The sequence below is a fragment of the Pygoscelis adeliae genome, unplaced genomic scaffold (genome assembly GCF_000699105.1).
Source record: "Pygoscelis adeliae isolate BGI_AS28 unplaced genomic scaffold, ASM69910v1 Scaffold400, whole genome shotgun sequence".
In the NCBI taxonomy this organism is placed as follows: Eukaryota; Metazoa; Chordata; class Aves; order Sphenisciformes; family Spheniscidae; genus Pygoscelis; species Pygoscelis adeliae.
In genome coordinates, this window is record NW_008823876.1 from 185,878 (window position 1) to 194,793 (window position 8,916).

Here is an 8,916-nt window from a genome sequence, read left to right on the forward strand (position 1 = left end):
TTCTCTACAGGTTCTCTTGACTTTCCTCCAGAACCTTATTTATGTGGAAAAAGCATAACCAAAAGAAAGTCCTCAGCCCTTGTGGTGGGTTGACCCTGGTTAGCTGCCAGACACCCAGCCACTCTCTCACTCCCCCTCTTCAACAGGACAGGGGGAGAAAATAAAATGAAAAGCTTATGGGTCAAGATAAAGACAGGGAGATCACTTACCAATTACCATCATGGGCAGAACAGACTTGATTTGGGAAAAATTAATTTAATGCATTTTCACTTAAAATATAGTTCAATGGTGTGAAACAAACACAAAATTAAGACAACACCTTCACCTACTCCTCCCTTTTTCCCAGGCTCAACTTCACTCCTTCATTCCCAACTCCTCTACCTCTCCCCCAGCCTCTAAATGGGGAGGGGGAGTGGGGCAGGAGTTACAGTACAGATTGGGGAGTTGGGGTGAGTCCATAACAGTTCCTCTTGGCTGCTCCTTCCTCCTCACACTTTTCCCCTACTCCAGCGTGGGTCCTCTCTGTGGTCCACAATTGCCATCAGGAGAAACCTGCTCCAATGTGGGCTTTCCACGGGCCACAGCTTCTTCAGGAAACATCCACCTGTTCTGGCATGGAGTCCTCCATGGACTACAGGGGAATCTCTTCTCCAGCACCTGGAGCACCTCCTCCCCCTTAAGGAATCTCTGACCTTGGTGCTCGCAAGGCTGTTTCTCACACTTTTTTGCTCGCTCCTCACTGCCTGTGCAGTGTTTTGCCCTTTCTTAAATATGTTTTCACAGAGGTGCCACCAGCATGGCTGTGGTGGGTTCGTCACAGTGCCGGCTGGAACTGGCTGTGTCAGGCACAGGGCAGCACCTGGCCACTTCTTACAGAGGCCAACCTGCAGCCCCCCTGCTATCAAAACCTTCCCACGGAAACCTAGTACAGCCTTTTTACTTTGCATTTTATTATGAAGGGCACAGTTTCACAAGATTGAGGATTTCACCAGCCCTCTGAGTTGCTGAGAAGGCCTCAATCCTCCAGGGGCTTCTTTTCCAGGAGTGGGAAATTAAATCTTGGGAAGCTGAAATAATTGATCCAACTTCACAAACCAGCAACATGAGGGCAAAGCCCAGATGGGTGGCAGATCAGTCTGGCTGGATATGCTAACTGGTTCCTGACTTTCCAAGATGAACAGGTATCCCTTGCTACAAATGCAATGTAGGTGTTGTACACAAACTGAGGACTGCTGCCCTCAGTTGGTGACCTCTGGGGAGAAGGTCACAGACTGACCTGTGCGAGTCACTGTGGGTTCCAGCCAGCTCACCAATGAAAAACACTGACCCACCACATGACAAAATTTGAACCAATCGGAGGAACATACGGTATCTCAGCTCAAACTTACTAAAGAAAGGGTGGTAACCGCTGGGGAAGAGGCGCACAAGTGGAGGTGCAAAAGGAGGCATATGAAGAAGCACAAAGTGAGACACAGCACAAGGTACAAAGGGAGATTCAGGAAGAGATGTCTGAGGATGAATGTGAGGAAAAATGTGAAGACATACAGGAGAATATAAGTTGCAGATTCAATTCGAGAAGACTGTAGCCTGTGGAGGAACCCATACTGGAGCAAGTGCAACTCCAAAGTGATTGTTACCCATGGAAGAATCCATGCCAGAACAGCTGAAAATAATAAGAAACAAGGAGCAATAAGAAAGGAAACCAGTACACACTAACCCAAATCAACACCTATTGCCTTGCTGAGCAACTGGCATGGCAGCATGAGAAACAGAAAAAGGCCTTCATGCTGTGTGCTGTGTAAGCACTGTTCAGCAATAGCTCAAACACGAGTGTGTTATTGTCCTCGTTTCAGCTGGGATAGAGTTAATTTTCTTCATAGTAGTTGGTATAGTGCTGTGTTTTGGATTTAGTATGAGAATAATGTTAATAACACACTGATGTTTTAGTTGTTGCTAAGCAGTGCTTGCACTAATCAAGGACTGTTCAGGTTCTCATGCCCTGCCAGTGAGAAGCTGGGAGGGGGCACAGCCAGGACAGCTGATCCAAATCGGCCAAAGGGATATTCCATACCATGTGATGTCACGTTCAGTATATAAACTGGGGAGAGTTAGCCGGGGGAGGGGTGACTGCAGCTCGGGAACTGTCTGGGCATCAGTCGGCAGGTGGTGAGCAATTGCATTGTGCATCACTTATTGTGTATATTCTTTTATCATTATTATTATATTTTCTCTTCCTTTTCTTTCCTATTAAACTGTTTTTATCTCAACCCACGAATTTTACTTTTTTTTTTCCCTCCCGATTCTCTCCCCCATCCCACTGGGGCGGGGGGAGTGAGCGAATGGCTGTGTGGAGTTTAGCTGCCTGCTGGGATAAACCACAACAGTTATCAACACTGATTAAAATGTCCATTGAGTTCATTTAGTCCATGACTTTGGGCTTCATCTGTTATGGTGGTCATTCATGACAGGAGAGGTGGTGTGTTATGTGGAGTTATTGGGCACCAAACCCAGCTCAGGTCAGGTCACCGCTGCACTTGCACTGCTTCTTGTGATGCTCATTCTCCATTGGTTCAGGTGGTTCCTTCCATAGTGCTTCCTACAACATACAACTTCAATCATGGGTTAAAACAATTTAAAGGTATATCCATTACAATCTCCATCCCTGGACCCAACTTCCTTTGGACCAGGTTACAGGGTTTAACATTGCAATTAACTTTTCCCCTTGCCCCTGCTCCAGCATGGACTTATCTACAGACCACAGTCCCTTAGAGGTGTACTTGCTGCACCATGGACTTATTCATGGACCAGTCTGTTCAAGGGTATACCTGCTGCAGAGTGGACTTATCCACAGCCACAGTCGATTCAAGATGTACCTGCTCCAGCATTGCATCAAAAGACCTGCATTAAGACCAGTGCTGAGAAGAAGCAAAGAGTTACGGTCATAGGTGACTCACTCCTGAGAGGAACGGAGGCACCTTTCTGCAGACCGGACCCTCTTTCCGGGGAAGTTTGCTGCCTCCCTGGGGCCTGAATCAGGGATGTGACCAGGCAACTGACATACTTAGTACAGCCTTTGGATTTTTAAGCACTCCTGCTCTTTCACGTGGGTTCTAATAATCTTGCAAGAAGTCCAAGGTCAATCAAAAGAGATTTCAGAGCCATGGGAAGAATGCTAAAGGATTCAGGAGCACAGGTATTGTTTTCCTCAATCCTCCCAGTAACAGGGAGAGACATTGGTAGAAACAGGTGTGCCCAAGACATCAATACTTGTCTCCAAGACTGGTGCCTCCGCTGGAACTTTGGTTTTTATAACAATGGAAGAGCCTTTGAGACACAAAGTATGCTAAGGCCTGACAGGATCCACTTGTCCCAATGGTGGAAACACTTCTTTGCTCGTAAGCTGGCAAGACTGATTGAGAGGGCTTTAAACTAGAATCAGTGGGGGAAGGGGATACCATCAGGAGAGCTGAAGGTAAGCCAAGAGTTGGCATGACACCACCTGAGTGTGGCACAGCTCCACGGACACTAAGGGTTTAGGAACACATCTAAAATGCTTGTACACCAATGCACGCAGTATAAGAAACAAACAGGATGAATGGGAAGCGTTGGTCTGTTCCCAGAGCTGTGATGTCATTGGTACTAGTGAGACTTGATGGAATGAGTCCCACGACTGGAGTGCTGGGATGGAGGGCTTATAGGCTGTTCAGGAGGGATAGGCAGGGCAGGCAAGGTGGAGGAGTTGCACTGTGTGTAAGGGAGAGGTTTGACTGCACAACCCTTACAGTTAGCAATGATGTGGTTGAGAGCCTCTGGGTGAGGATTAAGGGGACGGAAAACAAAGGAGATGTTGTAGTGGGTGTCTACTATCGATTGCCCGGCCACTGATGATTTATTCTATAGGCAATTAGGAGAAACCTCTGGATCGGTAGCCCTTGTGCTTATGGGAGATTTCAACTTCCCAGACATCAACTGGGAGTACCATACTGCTGTGACAAGCAAGTCTGGGAAATTCCTCAAGTTTGTTGAAGATAATTTCCTGTCACAAATACTTAGTTAGCCAACTAGGAAAGATGCCCTCCTAGACTTGTTATTTGTGAACAGAGAAGGACCGTGGGAGATGTGATTGTAAGTGGTTGCATTGACCACAGTGATCATGAAATTGTTGAGTTTAAAATTGTCGGTGTAATGAGAAAAAAGGACAACAGAGTTACTACCTGGACTTGTGCAAAGCATTTGACACTGTCCCACATTACATCCTTGTCTCTGAATTGGAGAGACATGGATTTGATGGATGGACCACTTGGTGGATAAGAAATTGGCTGGATGGTCGCACTCAAAGTGTTGCGGTCAATGGCTTGATGTCCAAGTGGAGACCAGTGATGACTGGCTTTCCTCAGGGGTCGGTATGGGGCCTAACGCTGTTTAACATCTTTGTCGGCAACATGGACAGTGCACCCTCAGCAAGGTTGCTGACAACACCAAGCTGAGTGGTGCTGTTGACATGCTGGAGGGAAGGGATGCCATCCAGAGAGACCTTGGCAGGCTTGAGAGGTGGGCCTGTGTGAACCTCATGAAGTTCAACAAGGCCAAGTGCAAGGTCCCGCACATGGGTTAGGACAATCCCAAGAACAAATACAGGCTGTGTGGAGAATGGATTGAGAGCAGCCCTGAGGAGAAGGACTTGGGGGTACTGGTTGATTAGAAGCTCAACATGAGCCAGCAATGTGCGCTTGCAAGCCCAGAAAGACAATCATATGCTGGGCTGCATCAAAAGAAGCATTGTCAGCAGGTTGAGGGAAGTGATTCTCTCCCTCTACTCTGCTTTGGTGAGACCCCACCTGGAGTACTGCGTCCAGCTATGCGGCCCCCAACATAAGAAGGACATGGACCTGTTGGAGCGAGTCCAGAGGAGGGGCACAAAGATGATCAGAGGGCTGGAGCACCTCTCCTATGAAGACAGTCTGAGAGAGTCAGGGTTGTTCAGCCTAGAGAAAAGAAGGCTCTGGGAAGACCTTATAGCAGCCTTCTAGCACCTGAAGGGGGCCTACAAGAAAGCTGGAGGGGGACTTTTTACAGGGGGATGTAGTGACAGGACAAGGGGTAATGGTTTTAAACTGAAAGAGGGTAGATTTAGATTAGATATAAGGAAGAAATTCTTCACTATGAGGCACTGGAACAGGTTTCCCAGAGAAGTTGTGGATGCCTCATCCCTGGAAGTGTTCAAGGCCAGGTTGGATGGGGCTTTGAGCAAATTGATCTAGTGATAGATGTCCCTGTCCATGGTAGGGGGGTTGGAACTAGATGATCTTTAAAGTCCCTTCCAACCCGAACCATTCTATGATTCTATGATTCTACTACCCTGGGTCTCAAGAGAACAAACTTTAAGCTACTCAGGGAGCTACTTAGCAGTATCCCCTGGGAATCTGCTTTTGAGGGCTTAGGCTTAGGGCTCTCCAGGACCATATTCCATTGGATTCTTTCAAGCAGAACCATAAAGAGGCTGAAATTTGCTCTACTGAAGCCTATGGTTATGATCCTGCTTTTTGTGCCCTACTCCCTGCTCTTATGATCCTGAACTTCACCATCCTATGGTCCACAGCCAAGGCTGCTTCTGACCTTCATGTCCGCAGCCATTTCTTCCTTGTTTATAATAATTGGGTCCACCACCATGTCCTCTATGACTCTTCAGCCACATCTGCTAGAAAGTTGCAATCAATGCACTCAAGATATTGTCTGGATTGCTTATGCCCTGCTGTGCTGTCCCTTCAGCAGATACCAAGGTGGTTCAGGTCCCCAGGAGGACTAGGACCTGTAAGTATTAGGACCTGTAACTGCCTTTTGCAGTTATCTCAAAGGGGGTCTCGTTTCCTTCTTCCTGTAAGAAGGAAAAGCACAGGCAGTGGAACCAGGGTTGTGTTTCCTGGGAAGAATATAAGGATACTGCCCAGATGTGTAGGGATGGGACGAGGAAAGCTGAGGCACAGTTGAAGTTGAATTTGGCAAGGGATGCAAAGAATAATAAGAAGGGCTTCTACAGGTATGTTGAACAGAAAAGGAAGATTAAAGAAAACATATCCCCCCAATAAATAAGACAGGAGAACCAGTGACAACAGACATGGAGAAGGTTGAGGTACTCAACTATTTTTTTTGCCTTAGTTTTCACTGGCAATCACCCTTTCCACATCTCTTAAGCCCCTGAACCTGCAGATGGGGACTTGGGGAATGAAGTCCTTCCCATCATAAGAGAAGATAAAGTTCGAGACCATCTGAGGAACATGAACACACACAAGTTCATGGGACCCTATGAGATGCATCCCAGAGTCCTGAGGGAACTAGCAGATGCAGTTGCTAAGCCACTCTCCATCACGTTTGAAAAGCCATGGTGGTCAAGTGAAGTTCCCAGTGACTGGAGAAAAGGGAATATCGCACCCATTTTTAAAAGGGTAATAAGGACGACCCTGGGAACTACCAACGAGTCAGCCTCACCTCAGTAAGATCATGAAACGTATCCTCCTGGAAGTTACGTTGAAGCATATGGAAGACAGAGAGGTCATTAGGGACAGCCAACCTGGCTTCAGCAAGGGCAAATCATGCTTGACCAATCTAGTGGCCTTCTATGATGGAGTGACTGCATCAGTGGAAATGGGAAGAGCTACCGATGTTATCTACAGGGACTTCTGTAAGGTCTTTGATATGGTCCCCCACCACATCCTTGCCTCTAAATTGGAGAGATGCAGGTTTGATGGGTAGGCTATTAGACAGATAAGACTTCCAATCAATGTCCAAGTGGAAACCAGTAATGAGTGCTGTCTCTCAGGGGTCCTTACTGGGACCAATACTATTTAGTATCTTCATCAACAGCATAGATAGTGTGATTGAGTGCACTCTCAGCAAGTTTGCAGATGGAGAAAAGAAGGCTTCGGGGAGACCTTCTTGCAGCCTTTCAATACTTAAAAAGGGCTTATAAGAAAGATAGGGAATGACTTTTTAGTGGGGCCTGCATTGACAAAACAAGGGGCAATTGTTTTAATCTGAAAGAGGGTAGCTTTAGATTGGACATAAGGAATAAATTTTTTATGATGGGGTGGTGAGACACTGGAACAGGTTTCCCAGAGAAGTTGTGGATTCCCCATCATTGGAAGTGTTCAAGGTCAGGTTGGATGGGGCTTTGAGCAAATTGATCTAGTGATAGATGTCCCTGCACATGGCAGGTAGGTGGACTACATGATCTTTAAAGGTCCCTTCCAACCCAAACCATTCTATGATTCTATGATTCTAATTCTGGAGTGCAGTGGCTACATGGGGTAAAATGAATCTTTGTTAGAACTGAATCTGAAGATATGATTTGTACCAGGCCTTTTCCTAAAACAGGCATCTCAGGGTTATAATAAACTTAGAATCTTGCTACAGTTCGTAGAGCAGTGAGACATCTTCAGATGGAAACAGTTTTTATGTGGGTTTAATTACCCTTGAGAGGGACTATAAGTGCTATACAGGAACTACAAAGGAGTCTAGGCTGATAGGGTTACAAACATCACTAAAACCTTGAAGATAAATGGATTTAATCCTCCATGCTTCCACACTCTGTGAGGTTTATGCTGTTAGTCAACATGGTTTATTTCTGACAGACGATGTAATTTACATGGGTGAAGGTGCAGGAGAAGTTTAAAAAAATCTGATTCTAGCATTTTGTTCGGATGCCTGGGGAGCAGTAGAATTTTACTAGTGTTGCAGTGTTGTCATCAGGAGCTGAATGTGATCTTGAGCATTCCCACCTCTCTGTGTCTGGCTTTATCTTTCGCAGGCCTCAGAAATTACTACATTGTCATGTCTTTCACAGCTTCCAAAAAGTTCCAGTAGAAACCAAAGGACAAGATATTTGCTCAGGTGGAGTACACCAAAGTGAAAAAGCTGTCTGTGCAGAAGCAAGCTAAATGAGAAGAAGCCCTTTTCCTGGTGTTTTTTTTCCTTTCCATCATCAGTCCCCTCCTGATACCAAGCTGTGATGTGGTGAAGGCACAGTTACCACCTCATCAGACCCTCTATAGCCTCGTCCTCTGTTTTAAATATTTCCTTATTTAAGCTCTGGGCTTTACTTCCCTCTCAGTTTCTCTCTCTTGTGTATTTTTTAGCCTTCCCTAGATCTTAATTCCTGTCCACAAAAATTGAGTTCTTAAACCCTACAAATGAGAAAAACTTATTTTGCATCTAGTGGTCATAACATATGCTTCCTTACAGCTTCCCATATCCCTCAAGACTACAGTAGACTATTTTTTGTGTTCCTTTCTATCCCTTGCTGATGCATGTGATATTGTTCTGTTTTTAACTGTGCAGTATATGCCTACTTTCTATGAGATCTCCACCTTCATTTAAGTTACTGTGTGCATATCATAACTGGTATGGAAATGTTATCAATAAGATAAGGAAATGTGCATCCAGCCCAATTCCTTTCCCTGGAAAGGATGAATGGATTTGAAGCATGGCTTGAAACCTATGTAGGCAAGTCTACACACCTTGGATCATGTTTTCAGCAACACAGAACCTCCAAAAGACCTTGAAAATGCAACCATCCTTGGGAGGAAGCAAATCACAGAAGCTTATTTGGATTGAAACTTCTGCTTCCTTTATTTAATTATCTTCTGCTAACATTTCTGAATTATTCATGCTATTCTAATGCAAGTAAAAGGACAGTCTGAAGGTACAATAGAAAATGAAACATATTCTTTTCTGGAGCTGTTTGCCCCCTACTTTTGAACATAGACAGAAACAAAAAGAGTTACTTCCTATTAACATTAAAGTTACTGATGCTGTAATTCAGTAAAAGAAAACACTAATCTTTTTCAAATTCTTGAAGAGAAATGGATATTTTGCTTGACACGTATTTCTGATCCCTGAAAAGCAGTGGGTTTTATTTGC